General features: G+C 46.5%; 1 protein-coding gene and 1 non-coding gene across 2 annotated transcripts in view; one reads left to right on the top strand and one right to left on the bottom strand.

The window, feature by feature from the left end:
- Positions 1–1,908: 1,908 nt before the first annotated feature.
- The window catches only part of Tbc1d2b (TBC1 domain family member 2B), a 70,958-nt gene continuing 54,411 nt past the window's right edge, over positions 1,909–18,455 (top strand). Inside the window, 1 exon segment of the mRNA XM_052716745.1 lies at positions 1,909–2,238. The gene's annotated coding sequence lies outside the window, so the exon portion shown is untranslated.
- Positions 14,858–14,964, bottom strand: LOC128105643 (U6 spliceosomal RNA). The gene has a single exon (XR_008216433.1). It is a non-coding gene; the product is annotated as a U6 spliceosomal RNA (small nuclear RNA).

The following is an 18,455-nucleotide window of genomic DNA, read 5'->3' as shown; positions in this document are numbered from 1 at the left end:
AAGAGTGAAAGCAAGATTTGCTGAAGTAAGAGAAAGGTAAAAGCCCAGAGGCAAAAGGTAGATGGAATAATTTAAAGTTAAGAAAATCTGGCAAGAAACAGGCCAAGCTAAGGTTGGGCATTTATAATTAAGAATAAGCCTCCGTGCGTAAGCCTCCGTGCGTGATTTATTTGGGAGCTGGGTAGTGGGCCCCCCCAAAAAAGAAAGAGTAAAGAGCCAAAAGAAAAAAGGAGTAAAAAAACAACAACATTTTGGCACCCAATGTGGGGCTAGAGTAAATGACAATCCAACAACATGGAGCTAAAGTAAAAAAAAAAAATCCAACTACTTCATCTTTTTAATTATTTAAAAATACCTTGTGAGAAGGGAGGGGGCGGGAGAGATGGCTCAGCGGTTAAGAGCACTGACTGCTCTTCCAGAGAACCCAGTTCAAATCCCAGCATCCACATGTTGGCTCACAACTGTCTGGAACTCCAGTTCTAGGGGACCTGACACCCTCACACAGACATCCATGCAGGCAGAGCACAAAGCACATAAAATAAAATAATTACCTTGTGAGGTTGTTGTGAGAGTTCAATGACTTAATACAGAAAGTACTGGGAAGCTGGGTAAGGTAGCACACTCCTATAATCCTGGGTAAGGTAGCACTTTGAAGGTGGAAGCAGGAAGATCTCCAGCTGAATACCACCCTAGGCTACACCATGAGAAACTGTCTCAATCCTGCATTCCCACCCATCACTAGTAAGTGATGTCTTAGTTAGGGTTGCTATGGCTGTAATAAAGCACCATGACCAGAAGCAACTTGGGAAGGAAAGGGCATATTTCAGATTATAGTCCATCACTGAGGGAAGTCAGGGCAGAAACTTGGGGCAGGAACCTAGAAACAGGAACTTAAGCACAGGCCAAGAAGGACCACACCTCATGGCTTGCCCTTCATGGTTTCCCCAGCCCACGTTCTTATGCCATCCAGGACCACCTGCCCAGGGGTGACACCACCCACACTGAGCTGGGCCTTCCCACATCAATCACCAATCAAGAAAATGCCCCACATACTTTCCTCCCAAGGAGGCCAAGCCTATGCGAGGCATTTTCTTAGTTAAATTTTCATCTTCCCTAAGGATTGTAGCTTGTGTCAAGTCGACAAAAACACTAACCAGCACAGTGGTATTATTTTAAGCAGCAATCAATTTACAGGTCATAACATTTATGCAGCAAAGCAATTGTTCTATTTATCTGCTTTTTAAAATGTGTGCATTATTATTAGACTATAACATGAGGCCAGGAAGTCATTGGCTTGTCTCTGCCAGTGTTTGAACCCTACACAGAATGCCCTCCATAATTTTTTTTTTTTTTTTATTCAGTGAACAAACCAGGATGTGGAGAGGCAGTAAATACTTTGGCTTCCATTCACAAACTCTACAAATATTTACCCAGCACCCACTCTCTTCCAGGCAACAGGCACTCTTCATCTTTGTGATATCGCCTATGACTGCTGGCTGGGCATAGATTTTAAAAAACCAAAGCTTATTTGGAGTTCCGGGCAGTGTTAAGTGAACCCACCGCAGGTTTTGAAAAACCCTCTCGTGGAACCCACGCTCGCATAAAGAAACAGAACTTAGCTTCCCGGGATAAGAAAGAACCTTGGAGCCCCAAGACCTGGGTTGAGCAATCCAGAGGCTCTGGGGAACCTCGTCTCCCCACGCAGCGGGGGCGCGGCGGGGGGGCGGGACTACAAGTCCCAGGCTGCTCAGCGCGGCGCGGCCCTGCGGAGGGCGCGGCGCGGGGAGGTGGGCGCTGCTGCGGCGGCCCGGAGGCGCGGGGCGCGGGGCGCGGGGGCGCGGGCGCCGGCGGCGGCGGCGGCGGGCTATGCCGGGGGCCGGGGCCGGGGCCGGGGCCGGTGCGGAGGAGGGCGGTGGTGGCGGCGAGGAAGCGGCGCCGGGAGCTGGCTCGGAGGCCGGGGCGGTGGCGGGGCGGGAACCCTCGCGGCTGTGCGGCTACCTGCAGAAGCTCTCGGGCAAGGGCCCGCTGCGCGGCTACCGCAGCCGCTGGTTCGTGTTTGACTCGCGCCGCTGCTACCTCTACTACTTCAAGAGCCCGCAGGACGCTCTGCCGCTCGGCCACCTGGACATCGCTGACGCCTGCTTCAGCTACCAGGGCCGCGATGAGGCTGCGGAGCCGGGAGCCGACCCGCCCACGCACTTCCAGGTGCACAGCGCGGGTGCAGTCACAGTGCTCAAGGTGGGACAATCGCGCCCCGGTGCCCGCTCGTGTGCCGCGTGCATATTTTCCCCTCCACCTTCCTTCCTTGCCCCAATGGCCTCCTCCTATCCTGCCCAAGCCTCCCTTCGCCACTGCTCAGTCTGATTCCTTCCTCATTCTTATCTTCTGCTCTTCTTTACCTGTGCTTAAGCTTTGGGGCGGGGGCACGGTTGGGGATTGATTATTCAGTCTGATTTTTGACTCTTGGACCCATTATCTCCCTCTGTGCCTTCCCTCGGTTCCTTCCCGTGTCCGCCCTCCCCATCCAGTGGATGCTCTGGGATTCCCTCCCTCAGCTGTAGGCTTCCTTCCTCCATCCTTCACCCCTGACTTTACAACTCTGCCTGTGACCTCGGGTATGCCCTTTGTGCTCAGCTGCCTGATCTGTAAAGTGGGGACAGCAGTAATAACTATCTCACAGGGTTTCTGGGATTAATGATTTCCACTCTAAAGTGCTCAGTAAATGCGGTGCGTTTGGTGCTGTAGCCAAAGGCAAGTGGTGGCAGGGCCCCCAGAGGTCATTTACCACAGCCCCTCCAGAGAGGTCAGGGGATGCTCCAGCCACACTCACTCTGGCAGTGCCTCTTGCCCCTTGTTTTGGCTGGGAGAGGTGGGAGGGGTTGCTTCAGCTTATGGAGGGCTTCCTCAGAGAGATTGACTATTAGAGGTTTGACAGTGGTCACCAGTCCTGGGGCAGCTTTCCCTGTTGCTGGGAGTTCTAGAGGCTGGGACCTGGACATCTCCTAGGTGTTGTCCTGAATAGAGCACCCAGAGTCTGGGCCCTGGCCTAGAGCTGGTCTCGGTCTCTCTCTCTCTCTCCTCTCTCTCTCTCTCTCTCTCTCTCTCTCTCTCTCTCTCTCTCTCTCTCTCTCTCTCTCTCTTTCTCTCTCTCTCCCCCCTCTCCCCCCTCCCTCTCCCTCCCTCCCTCCCCCCTCTCCCCCTCTCCCCCTCTCCCCCTCCCCCTCTCCCCTCTCCCCCTCTCTCTCCCTCTCTTCCTCTCTTCCTCTCTTCCTTGCTCCCTGCTTGGTTCCCTAAGTCTCCACCCTCTCTCTTTCTGGCTTCTCTTCCTTATTGCAAGCTGGGCTTTCTCCAGAGTAACAGGGTTGGGCTTGAAGCATCAGCTCTCTCAAAGCTGGCCAAGTGGAGAGCAGAGTGGCCTTGTGAGCATGCGACTGTTCCCTGAGATCTGCAGAATGTGCAGCAGCTGGAACTGTTCCCTGGAGCCGATTCTTGGAACTTTGTCGACTCAGCAGGGTCTGATTCCCAGCGTCTCTTGGGCCCCTCTCTCTGCTCTCTGAGTAGGTGCATAAAATGTTTCTCCAAAGGAAGCTAAACAGGCCTGCAGTTCAACTTGAGGTAACTTAGTGTCTGTGTAAACTTGGGACTGACTCCAGAGTGTCCACAGGGACTTTTGTCCGAGGCAGACGCTTGTCCTCTGTGTCCTCTGTGTACATGTGGACACTGGTGAATTTCCGGTGGAATTGTTTGTTAAGAAAGAAAACGGAGCTTCCTGTTTCAGATTTTCTCAGATATCTTTAGAATCCTCTCCCTACCAGCTCGTTCATTTTTTAAACATCTAAATCATGGCAGTATCTGCATAAGTGGACTTACAGTGCTTAATGTTAGGAGTACGGCTTTAGACTTGGATGGATTTGAACTTGCAGCCTGCGTCGTCGTCCATCATGTGTATTGGACACATCTTATCACTTCTCTGTCTAGTTCCTGCTGTGGTCTAATGTGAATTTTACCTTCCTCCTTGAGTGGCTGTGGAAAATGTTCTAGAAAACATGGGAAATGTCTGGTACCATTGTCAGCCCTACCTGGCAGGCATATAAAACAGCGGGTACCGTCTTTAGCCAAATACGTAATACAGTCATTATAGTCATATAACGGAATGCTATGGGTAGTGAATACAAGGGAATTAGAGGTGTATGTGTCACTCTGTGTGCACATGCAAACTGTCACAAACGTCAAACTGAGCACGAAATAAAAAGTTTCAGAATGATACCCTTTATGTAACAATTACGTTTGTGTGAGGTATTAACATACCAAGAGGATCTGTGCTGTGCCCTGCAGGGAGTTGGGAGGCTATGTCAATGTCAGAGTGACAATCCCTGGCTTTAGGGTGGTAGATAACTCTGATGGGAAGAGGATTGTGGGAGGGGATGGATATCCCGGGGCATCTGCTTCTGTTTTGAGATGTTTCTCGTCTTAGACCGGCTCATAGCTGTACCAGGGTGTGTTGTGCTGTTCAGCTTATCTTTTTGTAGCCCTCACTGACCTTAAACTCACAGAGAGTCAGCTGCCTCTGCCTCCTGGAATCTGAGATTAAGGGTGTGCACCACCGCACCCAGCTCAGAGTTAAACTTTCTTTTTTTTTTTTTTTTTTTTAAATTTCACATGTATGAGTGTATGTATATGTGCCTGGTTCCTGCAGGGGCCTGAGGAGGATACGTGAAAACTGGAGTTATTTATGGTTGTGAGCTGCCATGTGGGTACTGGGAACTGAATCAGGGTCCTCTGGAAGAGCAAGTGCTCTTAAGTGATTAGCCATCTCTTTGGCCCCTGAGACTGTTTTGTTGTGCATTTTTTAAAAGGTGGGGGAAGGGCACGCATTCACATGGGTTACAGACCCACCTGATTCTCATTCAGAATTTCACAGCCTTCATGAATATTCATGCAGGTCTTTTTCCTTTTTTAACCTATTTCTATTTTATGTCTACATTTATGTTAAGTGTGCCATGTGTGTGCCGTGCTCATGGAGCCCCGAAGAATTAATCAGATCTCCTGGAAGCAGAGTTATAGTTGAAAGGCACCAGATAGTTGCTGGGAACTGAACCCAGGTCTTCTGCAAGAGCAGCAAGTGCTCTTAACCACTGAGCCCTTTTTTCAGCCCTTGTGCAAGACAGTTTTATATGTGAAATTAGAGAACAGACACAAGATATTGGAGTGTTGGCTTGATAGAAATGGTGGGAATGGAAAATGGCTTCCCAAAGAAAAGATCAATTGAGATGTAGGGTTTCAGAATCAGGGTGTTTTTGTTTAAGTTAATTTTCAGAGACTGGGAAGATGGCTCAATTGGATAAAGTGTTTGTGTGGAGAGAAGAGAACCTGAATTTGATCCCCAGCACCAAGCAAAAGCTGGGCATGGAATTAACATACCTATAATCCTGCTGAGGGAGCCAGGTGGGTCCCTGGAGCTCCTGGTCTAGCCAGTCTAGTCATCTGGTGAGCTCCCGACTCAGTGATTGACCCTATCTCAAAGCACAAGGTTGAGAGTGACTGAGGAAGGCATCCAGCATTGATCTCTGGCCTTCACTCGTGTGTGTGTGTTTGTGTGTGTGTGTGTGTGTGTGTGTGTGTGTGTGTGTGTGTGTGTGTGTGTGTGTGTACACATGTACACACAGGGCACAGTAATTCCTTTTGAGCTTCTGGAGTAAAACTGTTATGGTGGGAAAGCTGGAAAGCAGCAGTCATTTCCCTTCTCGTGAGATCTGATTCCCATGAGCATGGATACTTTCCAGGAGGGCTGCCCACAGGGGAGCCCCTGGCTTCCAAAGAGCTGGAGAGGATTTATACCTACTTCAGTTCAGGTATGCATATGACTGTGCAGTTGCCATTTCTTCTGAAAAAGATTGGTTAAAAAGAGAAGAAAATCAGTGATTTGCTTACTATATTATCATGTGTTTCTTATTTTAAGCGTCTTTCAGCCTTTTCAAGAGAAGCTGTGGCTTTGTCGGGCTTTTTTCAGAATGCCTTACTGCTTAAGTCTTAATGAAAGCTGATACTGGAATTTCTTGGTAAACTCCTCTATTCTTAAAGTCAGGGATCTGGTCCAGAGCCCTATTTTACAGATGAGGGAAAAGAGGCCCCAGAAAGGGCTGTGATTTGCCTGAGATCTCGAGGCTAGACTCAGAGCCTCTGAAAGCAGAGTTCTGGGAACAGGGAGGGTCCCAGTTGCATTATCCGTTCTGGCAAAGGTCTCTCTCCAGACTTTGGGTACTGTTCGTTTTGGTTTAGGTGAGGTGTCGTGGCTTCCCCCCTCCACTGCATTTCGGTCAGGCCTGTTTATGTTGTAAGTACCTGGAACATTGTCCTGCCTGATTCTGCTAGGATGGATACACCTTACTTCTGAGTAAACATTTGGAAACTGCTGCAAAGACCTGGAGGAGGCAGATGCTTCCTGGGCCGGGTATACAGTATGCTGCTCGAGGCTTCTTTCCCAAGTTCCCTGGGACCAGAGGCATGGGTTATTTCTGGATTGAGCTGGTACTTGGGGATAAGAAAGCATGTGACTGAATGTCGGTAAAGTTTGAATGACCCGTGCCCTGGCTGATCTCTGCAGTTCTTGGAGCGAGATACATCATCAGACTGGCCGCAGATGAATTCCCCTCCCCCTTCTCCCTTTCTTGGAGGCATGTGGTGCTCACATGAACGTGTGTGTTGCATGTTGGTTTCCAAATTACACGTAACTGAACAACTATGCATCCCTCTTCTTAACCCTGTTTTGTGGGGAAAATGCCCATTCCCTCTTGCTGAGCGGCTCTCAGCTTAATGACAAACATTTGTTAGTGTGGATAATGATAGTGTGCTCGACACAGAATAGATGTGGTAAACCAGCCTGCCTTGGTGAATGGTTCCGCTAAGCTGTTCTGCACTAAGGCTTCTGTGTAGGGTCTTGAAGCATTATTTAAATCTTAAGTTGTGGGAACTTGGCTTTTCATAGATTTGTTACGGTTTCCCAGGCAGTCAGTTCCTTAAAGGCAAGTATACCTGTTCAGGTTCCTGATACAATTGCTTTCTGCCCCACTGCCTCCCCGCATACTCCTTGTTATGGGGAGTCTCTACCGTGCAGTGTCCAGTCTCGCTCTCTGAGCACTTCTCAGAACTGTACCTGGCACAAAGTAGGTGTGCTGTTGACTGAGTAAATACTCATTGCTTTCTCAGAATCTCTACATTGAAGCCCTAACTCAAGAGTGCCATGGATTTGGGAAGTGGAAACTTCCTGAATGAGATTAAGCTCCATAAAAACAGATGCCAGAGAGATTATCTGTCTCTGTAAGGTCATAGCATAAAAGTTGCCTTCCTCAAACATTTAGTGAGAACTGGTTGTGTGTTAGACTCCGACAGTGCCAGATCTCCAGATCTCAGATTCACAGGCCCTTGCCAGGAACTGAATTGTCCAGCGTCTTGATTTTGGGTGTCTGGGCATTCAGAACTGTGATGAGTACATTTCTGTTTAAGCCACTCAGTCTATGACAACATCATCGTCGTCATCATCATCATCATCATCATCATCATGTGTATGTGTGGTGTGTATGTGTGAATGGCACGTGCTTGTGGGTGCTTACGCAAGCAGCAGCCAGAGAGCATTGGGCATCTTCCTTTATTGCGGTCTGCCTATTCCCTTGAGACAGGGTTGCTCACTGAAGCCAGCCAGTAAGTTTCTAGAGTGTGCCTTTTTGTGCCACTCCACCCTACCCCAGCAGACACACACACACACACACACACACACACACACACACACACACACACGGGTTACAGACGTATACAGCCATGCCCACCTTTTTATGTAGGTGCTGGGAACTGCACAGCAAGCACTGAGCCATTTCCACAGTCCCAGTGTATGATTTTTTTTATTTTTATTTCTGATACCTAAACCAAGACAAGGAGCCCAAGCAGACCTTCATTAAATGAAAGAATAGAAAGTCATTACCAGTAAGCACAATCTTAGTGTGACCTCTGGCCCTTTAGAAGTGACCATCTAGAACTCTCAAATGTGCAGATGTTATAAAAACAATTTTTGCCACATGTCATGAAAGTGGCTGCTGTTCATTCAGTAAAGACCGGTAGATCTCACAGGCATCAGGAAGCCAAAAGAAGGTTTTAATTCAGCCTTCCCCAGAGGAGAGAGTCTGTGGAGTATTGCTTGGCCACAGGTTGGACTCTGGGGACCCCGTTCTGGCAGGGGCAAACATTTTATGGACAGGGCCATGAATACGTACTTGAGGTTGCACAGGCCATGCCATCTCTATCTCTACTTTGTCCCTCTGTGGTAACCCAAACGGAATCTTTGCTGGGTATAGCTGGGTTCCCAAGTTTGAATTTCAGATAATCTTATGTCACAAAAGGTTTCTCTTCTAATTTTTTTCCCAACCACTTAAAAATGTTAAGTTTTATTGCTCCTAGACAATACAAAAATAAGCAGCAGCTGGTCCTTAGGTGGGAGGACTCAGGTAGTACAGGACCATATTGAGACCCAGCCATGTCTCCTTAACTTGAACCTGTGGTCCTTGGGTTTATGGCAGGATTTTGGTCTTTGTTCCTAAGAGCTGAAGGAATCAGTGAATAAGGAGACCAGCTGGTGGTCTGAATCCATTTGGACTGCTGCAGCAACATCCCATAGACTGAATGACTTGTAAATACCAGAAATGTCTTGCTCACAGTTCTAGAGGCTGGGAAACCGAGTCCTAGGTATCAGTATAAATCATTTAGTCTGCTGAAGACTCACTTTGCTTTGCAGATGATGCCGTCTGGCTGGGTCCTCACATGGTAGAATTTACTAATCCCCCTACACTATTTCAAAACAATCCATTTAACCCACCTTGCTCTCTTGTTTTTTCCTTGAGATAGGGTCTCATGTAGCCCAGGCTGTCCTTGAGCTCCTGTGTAGCCCTGAACTTCTTATCCTCCTGCCTTGTCCTCCAAGTGTAGGATCATCTGGTTTATGTGGTGCTGGAGACTGAACACCAGGCTTCATGCATCCTAGGTAAGCGCTCTACCAACTAAGCCACATCCCCAGTCCTGTTTGTCTTTTAAAGACAAGGGAATTCAATTCTTTAAAGCCTACTTGATGGATCAGGATGGGGGAAGGGAGGGCAGAACAGTACTGGGAGCAGGGAGATGTGTGATGTATGAAGATCCCATTCCTGTGAGAAAGTGCATTCTTGGTTCCTTCAGAATGGGTGTACTCTTTCCAGCATGGAGCTTCCTTTAAAGGAATTCTTTATTCTAGAAAGGTAGATATGAGCCCATGCCCACAGGCATAACAACAGCAAAAACAAAAGTAATTCTTGAGTCCCTGAGAAGCAGCTGAAGTTGGAGATGGAGCCAGGCACATCCTAGTACTTGGGGGGCCACTGGCTGAACCTCACCATAGGTAGTAGCACTTTCGTGCCAGTAAAATGGCACTCACTTTTGAAGTACAGTCTTCTGATTGCCTTTATAATCTGTAAGCATAGGTGGAGCCTGGAGATACAGGGTGTGAAGAAGGATGTTTCTAGGTAATAAGGTAGCCTGTGTCAACTCTCAAATACCTCTCAAACCAGGAAGATGACAGTACTGCCAACAAAAACCTGAGTGTTTCTCTTCTGTTGCCAGTAGCCTGATATGGGATCTTTTCTGATGATTTAAACTTGCTGTAGTCTGACTTTGCAACAAGCCTGGTTGCAAAGGGAAGAGTACAGTAGATCAGGCTTAGGAAATCTAGGTTCCAGGCTCAATTCAATTTGTTCTTTCATTCCCCAGGATCATCGGAGGAAAGACAGTTTTCCACAGGCTGGATAAGTGAGTTTCTCTCACAGTTGCTAGCCACAGGATACTTGGACTTTAGTTATTTTTGTTGTTGGGAAATTCTCCTAAGATAAGGAATCTGTTAAGAGCTTGGTCCCTGGAGTCAGGCCTCCTCTGGGTAAATTCCTGCCTAACCTGCTTGCTGTGTGCTGTTGAGCAAGAGACCCTAGATCATGATGGCTCCTACTTCATAAACTGTCACTTAAGGTCAGATAAGTTAACTTTGGGAAGTGTTTGGACAGGATCTGGGACATTACTGTCATCATTATAAAATGAAATGTTAAGTACATGAATGGATAAAGAAAATATATCACAGACAGTGAGGTTTTGTTCAGTCATGAAGAATTAAATTATGTCATTTGCAGGAAAATGGGTTAAGGTAGAGAATACCATGCCAAGCAAAATAACCTAGACTGATAAAGAAAGATGTTGTATATTCTCTGTCCTGTGGAATCTAGAGTTGAGAGAGAGAGAGAGAGAGAGAGAGAGAGAGAGAGAGAGAGAGAGAGAAGAAATGTTGTATATTCTCTGTCCTGTGGAATCTGGAGTTGAGAGAGAGAGAGAGAGAGAGAGAAGTGAAAAAATTTACTTGGGAAGAGGAAGATCTTCAGTGTAATAGACAGAAGATGGGAATACATATATGAAATGTCATAATAAAGCCCATTGTTTTTATGATACAATAAATATATGCTAATATAGAAAATGTAATTTTTTTAAGTAGATAAATGCAGAGTTGGAGATATCGCCAACAATGCCCTCAAGTATCTTTGCTTTGTCATGGCTAAGAGTGCTGACACCTATTATTGCTAGCTTTGGAGGGCCTGCTCTGCCCTGCATTGCTAGACTTCCTCCCCTGAGGCATTCCTGAAGGCCACCTTCACTAACTGGCTGTTTCATATTTCTTTCCTTCTATGTACACTGCCAGTTAATTTCCCCTTCCAAGATAACTGTTTCCTGAGAAGTGGAGGGGCACTGTGATGGTTTGAATGAACGTGGCCCCCATCGGCTCATGTTTTAATGCTTGGTCCCCAGTTGGTAGAACTATTTGGGAAGGATAGGAGGTATGGCCTTGTTGGAGGAGGTGTGTCACTGGGGGTGAGCTTTGGGGTTTCAAAAGTCTGTGCCATTCCCAGTTAGCCATCTCTATATCATGGTTGTTATTGCAACAAGTAAGCTCTCAATTACTGCTCCAGTGCCATGCCTGCCTGTCTGCTAGCATGCTCCCCTGCATGATGGTCATGGCCACTACTGCCTTCTGGAACCCTGAGCCCCAAATTAAATGCTTTCTTCCTTAGGTTGCCTTGGTCATGATATTTTGTTACAGCAATAGAAAATTAACTAAGACAAGCACCAAGTGTACTCGGTACTGATTTCCACCTGGCCAAGGGATCTGAGGGAGAAGACAGGTCTCTTGGTTGAAGTACTTAATGGTCAGCCACTGGTTGCAGCCTTTCTATCTCTAGGCAGAACAGAAAATAAATGGTAACTCTCTTTGTTCCAAAAGGAGAGAAGAACCCTACTGTTGTGGAAATGATTTTCAGACTGGGAGAGGGAAAGAGGTTTTGATTAGGAATTTGGGGTTCTGCTATCTAGAGACATCTAAGTGGGATTTTCCCTAAGTCCTCCTAGGCCGGGGTTCTGCTGAATTTGCTTTGCTTTCATAGAGTGCCTACCCTATGGTATGGGAATGGGGAGTTGGGAAGTGTGATACATCTAACTAGTTTTCTGTAAATCCCCTCTACCAAAGGTACTTAGTTCAGCTAATGTCCCAGGACTGGTATGTATGAGGCTTTCAGAGGGCAAGAAGCTGAGAAGCCCCGGGGAGACTGCAGTGTTCCTGACCTAATTATAAGCACAAGACACCCTGGGTGGACTGGCGAGTCAGATGGTTTTACCCCTGGTGCTATCACATCCTTTCCTAGTCTCAGAAGCACCTGATACTGAGTCCTATAGGAGCACAAGAGTTTCCTGTGTTGTCCACCACTGTATTTCTAATGCTTTATAGGGGTGCCAGGCACCCAGTAGATGTACAGGCTGTGTTTGTTAACTAAAGGAATGCTTTGAGCCCTCAGCTTCTCCTGTAGAGTGGGTATGGGTATGATGGTAGGTAATATGCTCTTATTTCATGGCAAATAGAAGGTTTATAGTGTCCATTTACTTAGCAAATGTTTTTGTGTGTATTATTATGTTCTAAGCATTGTGCATCCTTTTTAAATTTTTCTTTATTTTATTTTATGTATATGACTATTTTTGCATGTGTGCCTGCTGAGGCCAGAAGAGAGTACCAGATCCCCTGGAATTAGAGGTTCAGTTGGTTGTGAGCTGCCATGTGGGTGCTGAGAATTGAACTCAAGTCCTCTGGAAGAGCAGCCTGTGCTCTTAACCACTGAGTCATCTCTCCAGGCCCAGTGTTGTACATCTTGATGCAAACGTATCAGTGAAAACTTCCCACTGATTTAAGAAAAAAAAATAGTGTTAGAATTTTAGAAGTAATTTGCACCTGTTACGATCCAAGAATTGCAAGAATGTTGGAAAGAGGCCATATTTGTCTGCATATGTCAGTATCCTGGGAGTTAAATACCAAATGTCTGCAAATTTTTTTGGTTCTGACAGAATTCTGGCATTTCTCCACAGTAAGTGAGGGGGAATCCCTGGGATCTGCCTGTGTCTGTCCCCCAGCACTGGGTCACAGGCATACATGTCATACCTGTTATATGTTATACATGTTATATGTCATACATGTTATATGCTAGGGATCTAGACTTGAATCCTTATACTTGCACAGCAAGCACTTACCTACCACAGCCATTTCCCCAGCCTCTGCCTAATTTCATCAAGAAACGTCCCTGGAGAAGATGAGCCAGGCGTTTAATTGCAGAACTGCTCAAAGACTTAGTACCTCTTGGATTTGCGGAAATGTCCCCAGGAAGATGAGAGTCTGCACCTTATAATGAGTGTGCATCCTGTGTTTTGCTCAGGTTTTGCTGGGATTGTGTGGAGAACTGGAATTAGGGGGAGAAAGAGCTTCAGGAGGTGGAACTTTTGGCCGCCACCTCCTCTGCTGTCTCAGGGCCAGTCCACTGGGAAGAGCAGCCTTTCTTCCAGCAGACTTCCCCAAGCCAGCCCTGTCAGGCTGAGTGTTCCCTGACTACAGGGGAGTAGGCCAGTGTTATCAGGATGTTGATCTTGGATTAAAGGAATTACTTCTAGGCAGGCAGCCCAGTTTTACTTCCCTTTCCAGCTCTCTGATGTTCAGGAAGACTGCTTATAGAGAAGGTGACCTGACTTTTTCTATGTGATTGTAGCCAGCCCCTTCCCAGCAGGCCTTGTAGGATAAGGCCAGGATGGGTATCCAGCTGGAGTCAACTATCACCTCTGGCCTCAAGGGGATTGTCCTGTCACTGGATTGTGATCAGGGCACTGTCATTAAACAAATGGCTCTGGAGGAGGTCATTTCTTGTTGGTGTTCCGCCCATTACCCCCAAGTCAGAATTAGAGAGGCCCCCCAGAGATCAGCCTGTCCTTCCCCTGCATATAAACACACTGAGGAAACTGATTCCCACTCTCAGTCTTGGAACTAAAATCTCCTCCAGACACATGGCCCAAGCTGTTAGATAATACTTGTTCCATGTGCATATCCATTATTAGGAAAGCAGATTTATGCTCTCATGGTTTTATACAGACACACAATTGTACATGCAACTATTTTATGTTGGCCATAAGGTGAACATGTTTAATTGCATAAAGTTTGGAAATGGACAGCATAGATTGTAAATTTCCAGCAGGAGCTGACCAACAGAAGCAGTGGTGTCTCTGTCCTCATCCCTCTCAGGGGTGCCTTCATTGTAAAGTATTCACCAGAGGAAGCAGGCCTTTGGCCATGGCATGGAATGAGTCCCCTAGCCTTCCCTTTGGAAGGGAACTTTACGGTTTACTCAGTCCTCACATGGATGCTGTTCCAGAGATAACATGCTAGTAAGACTTTTCCTGTCCTTTGAAGAAATGTGGTTCTGGAAGTGATGGTGTAGAGGAAGTCTGGGTACTGTCAAGGTGCAGCGGTGGAGTTCCTGCCCTGGAGATGCCATGCTCAGTAGGCCAGTGTGGGCCTCAAGAGTCTACATTTCCAGTGATCGTCACTGCCCATCCGCTGTAGATCTCTGGCCTCTCCTCTCTGCTCTCCGGCTCATGTGTGACTGTTCTTGTTGGGACTGTTTGATGGTGGCCATGATGCATGTGTAGAGGTCACAGGAAAAGTTTGGACCTTCGGTAGTCTCCTTCTACTGTGTGAGTTCTGGGGATGGACCTTAGGTCACCCACTCTCTGGTGGTAGAACAGAAATAACAGAACTGTGTGGGTGGAAAGCAGTAAAGTGCAAGGCCGTAACTCAGGTTAGCACTCTGTGGTTTGTAGGTGCAATTGACTTTGCGTTCTGGGTTTCTATGCTCTCGGAGGAGGCAGTGTTGGAGCAGAGCTGTCTAGCTGGCCCCTGACTGAGGCCACAGGAGTTCTTATTTGCCCTGGTTCTCCCTGACTTTACAGTAGCAGAGCCATTGGAATGTAGCTCTCTGGTCACTTGGAGGCCTCCAGTGCTCCCTTTCTCTAAAAGAGAAAGCATTTAACAGACTTTACCATTTCCTGAGAGGAAGAGCAGGACCAGGGGGTGGCCTTGTCCTTCTTGCCTGCATCCTCATGAACATTGCCTGTGTGGGCAGCCTAGGCTGAGAGACTGTCGGCCAGCCCCTCCCAGGCCGGCTACGTCTGCTGCTCCCTGCCTCTGTACTTGCTGTTCTTCTCTGATCTGCTCACAGGCTTTATTCGAAGTCCAGCACCAGCACTTGCCTCTACCCCCCACAGCAGGGTCCCACTGTAGCCCAGGCTGGCCTGAAACCCGCTGTATAGCCCATGTTGGCCACAGACTCCCAACAGTTTTGCTGAATGTTGGGGTTACAGGTGTGAGCCACTATACCTGGCTGCCTTCTCTTACAGTGTTAAGAAATGGCTTTTCTCTAAAGATTTTTTTTTTTTTTTAGTTATGGAATGCTTCACAGATTGATTTAGTTATCCTTTCACAAGGCCATACTAATCTTCTCTGTATCAGTCCAGTTTCAATATATGTGCTGCCCAAGCTAGCACAAGTGTCGCTTTTAAGAGCAGACTGTTCCAGTACTAAAGATGGCAGCATTCACCAGCTGGCCACCCACCATTGCCTGTTAGAGGCATGGGAACCATCCAGCTCTCGAAAAGGAATTGGGTTAGAGTTTAGGTGGTTATTTTCATAAGATATATGAAAATGAGCCGGGCGGTGGTGGCGCACGCCTTTAATCCCAGCACTCGGGAGGCAGAGCCAGGCGGATCTCTGTGAGTTCGAGGCCAGCCTGGTCTCCAAAGCGAGTTCCAGGAAAGGCGCAAAGCTACACAGAGAAACCCTGTCTCGAAAAAAAAAAAAAAAAAGATATATGAAAATGCTAAATTTAATTAGCAATTTAAAGACTTAACAAATGAGAATTTATTATGTTCCCTAGATGTGTGGAGTTTGTGAAATTGCATTCTGTCTTCTGAGGAGCAAGAGGCCCAGTATTAGTTGCCTTGACCTCTCACTTAAATTGAAGATTTCAAAAATCTTCCAAGGGAAAAGCACTCATTTTTCTATTAGTATGAAGCCCGAACCCTTGAGATTGTTTCTAGACTCATGCATGAATTTGAAACACTCAAAAGGAAAATTGGAAACTAAAGTTTGTTAGATTTGGGGTGTAGTCTGCCATCCTTTTGAACTTTGTTTTATATTATCAGGCTGTATACAGTTTTTATTGCTTATGGGCAAAGTACCTTAGACATTCCTTGGAAATGAGTATACCCTTTCTTAAGTTTAAGAATTGAGCCATTAAGGGCCAAGAATCCCAACTCTTAACAGTAAATAGGTTTCATTGAGTGTTCTCAAAGAACAAAGAAAAATGTATACCTATTTTAAGGAAATAAATATACCATCATAAGAGTCGTTAGCTCATGGAAGCCAATGAAAAACTAACGAGTTTGTTTTGACCGTATATCTCCACAGAAAATGTTAAATCTGCTGGTCTTTATTCTTAGTCACTTCTTTGACATGTTTTCCTTTCATTTGCTACTATTCTTCATAATATAGCCATTTGTAAATACACAAACTTACATGTTTTCTATTTTCATAAGATTGTATTTAAACTTTCAAAATTAAAACAGACCTTATTAGACCAGGAAAAAAAAAAAAAAAAAAAGAATTGAGCCAAGTGATGATGCGCCTTTTAATCCCAGCAAATTCCAGGGCAGTCAGAGCTGTTACACAGAGAAACCCTGTCTCAAAAAACTGAAGGGGGGAAAAAAAAAGGAGCAACCATTACAACTTTTAAGAACTCTGGATAAAACCTTTCATGGGGTTTATACAGCTTCCTATGGGGCATGCAGATTTAACCCATCTGTATGTGTGTTCTCCTGTCTGTGGCTCTTACGTTACTGTTGGCACTGCTGTAATGGCTTATAACTGTGGTGGGACTTGACCCCCTGGGAAGGAAGCCAGATCCAAAGGCATCATCACATATAGCATGTTGGAGAGATGAATGATTGGCTCTACAGGGGATGTGGATGGCCTCATATATGGGTGTCCCTGGAGGTAGTTAGGTGGGAGGTAGTGTAGTGTAAGCAGAACTGGCCTTGCTCATCCATTGTGTGAGAGAGAGGTCATGGTCCTGTGGAGGGTGGGCACTGTGGGCCCTATACTCAGCCAGATGACTTGGCATTTGAAAACATCCAAGGGTTTTAGACATGGGGTGGGCAGAACTTCATTGACTAGGGGTCAGAAGAGGATTTAGAAAGTGAAGACTAGGGATAGCTGTCTAGTCGGAGGGCCTGCTGCAGAGGCCTGGATCAAATGATTTTGAAAGCTTGGTCAGGGCGTCAGCCCAAGTACAGCAGACCTGCTGGGCCTGCTCTGCATGGAAGCTGTTGTACCTTCTCTGCATCTGTTTAAATGTGGCCTGTGATTGCTTGCTGCTTTCCGTTTCTTTCCGTTTTATTTTTAAATATTTATTTTATGTTATGTATATGTGTAGCTGGAGTTTTCCTGTGCCCCACCCGGTCCACAGCTGCTCAGACCCAAGTAAACATACAGAGGCTTATATTAATTAAAACTGCTCGGCCATTAGCTCAGACTTACTACTGACTACCTCTCACACTTAAACTCAGCGCATTTCTGTTAATCTATATGTTGCCTCATGTTCTGTGACTTTACCTGTGTGCTGTTACATGCTGCTCCCTGGACAGCAGGCTGGCGTCTCCTGACTCAGCCTTCCTCTTCCCAGAATTCTCCTTGTCTGCTTATCCCACCTATACTTCCTGCCTGGCTACTGGCCAATCAGCATTTTATTAAACCAGTGTACAAAAACATTATCCCACAGCATATATCAGTATTTTCCCTGCTCGTATATCTGCATACCACAAACATGCCTGGTACCCTCAGTCAGAAGAGGGTGTTGGATTCCCTGGAGCTGGAGTTTTATGAATGGTTTTGTGCTGCCATATGGGTGCTGGGAATCGAGCCCATGTCATATATAAGAACAATGAACACCTTTAACCACAGGCCTGCTGCTTTTTATTTCCAAACAATGACCTTAGAATAGAATGTGGTTGCAAGTGTCCAGTGAAAGCACATTAAGGACTGATTGATGGTCTTGATCTTTCAGTCTCAGGGGGCCATGCTTGTACCCCAGAATTGAGGCCCTGTGTACTGATGAGTGCATGGCCTCTGGTGTGCCCTTAACACCAGCACTCTCGTGGGGCTTTAAATTGATCTTCAGTGTTGTTTGAGGTCATCAGCCTTTCAACATTTGGGGAAAGCCACAGAGGAACTTGTGTTTCCTGCTGGGGTACTGAGAATGGAGTTTGCCTTGGGCATACTCTAATCCTCCTCGAGAGTGGGACATGGGCAGACTCGGCTTTGAATTTGACTGTGGAGCTGGCTGTGAGAGCTTGGGAAGCACAGTGCAGTAGATAGTGGGTATGGCACCAGTCACTGAGAACACCGGCCTGGAGCAGGCTCCTGGTGTGACATCCATTTCACCGAGGAGGCATCCAAGGTTTGGGTAAACGAGGCACCTGTCTCACCCAGCTATTGCGTGGACGCGCAGGGGTGTGAAGCCAGGTGCTTAGGCTCCACGGGCAGGTAGATGATTCTCTTTGGGGAGAATATTGTGAGGGTTAAGTGACTGTGTAGAAGAAAAGCCCAGTGACTGGTAATTGTTTAATTGACAGTGTGTTACATTACTAACATGCCAGTATAGATGACTGGAGCGCCTACACTTCATTCCAATTTTTTAAAGAAAACAGATGTATGTATTTGTGGGGAGAAAAATGTTCAGAAATAAGTACACCAAAGTTTTGGGAGGGACCATTTCTGGTGATGTGGTTATGATCACTTTATTTTCTTCTTTTTTCCCCAAATTCTTCACAGGAGTGTGTCTGTGTTGTCATTCTTACTTGACATTAAAGTCTAAGTTTGGGGACAGAGGGATGGTTTAATGGCTAAGAGCACTCATTGCTTTCACAGAGAACCAGGTTTGGTTCCCAGCACATGCAAGGCAGGTCATACTATCTATAAC

The sequence above is a fragment of the Peromyscus californicus genome, unplaced genomic scaffold, assembly GCF_007827085.1.
Source record: "Peromyscus californicus insignis strain IS unplaced genomic scaffold, ASM782708v3 Scaffold_11__1_contigs__length_118956290, whole genome shotgun sequence".
Lineage (NCBI taxonomy): Eukaryota > Metazoa > Chordata > Mammalia > Rodentia > Cricetidae > Peromyscus > Peromyscus californicus.
This window is presented reverse-complemented; position numbering and strand designations above follow the sequence as displayed.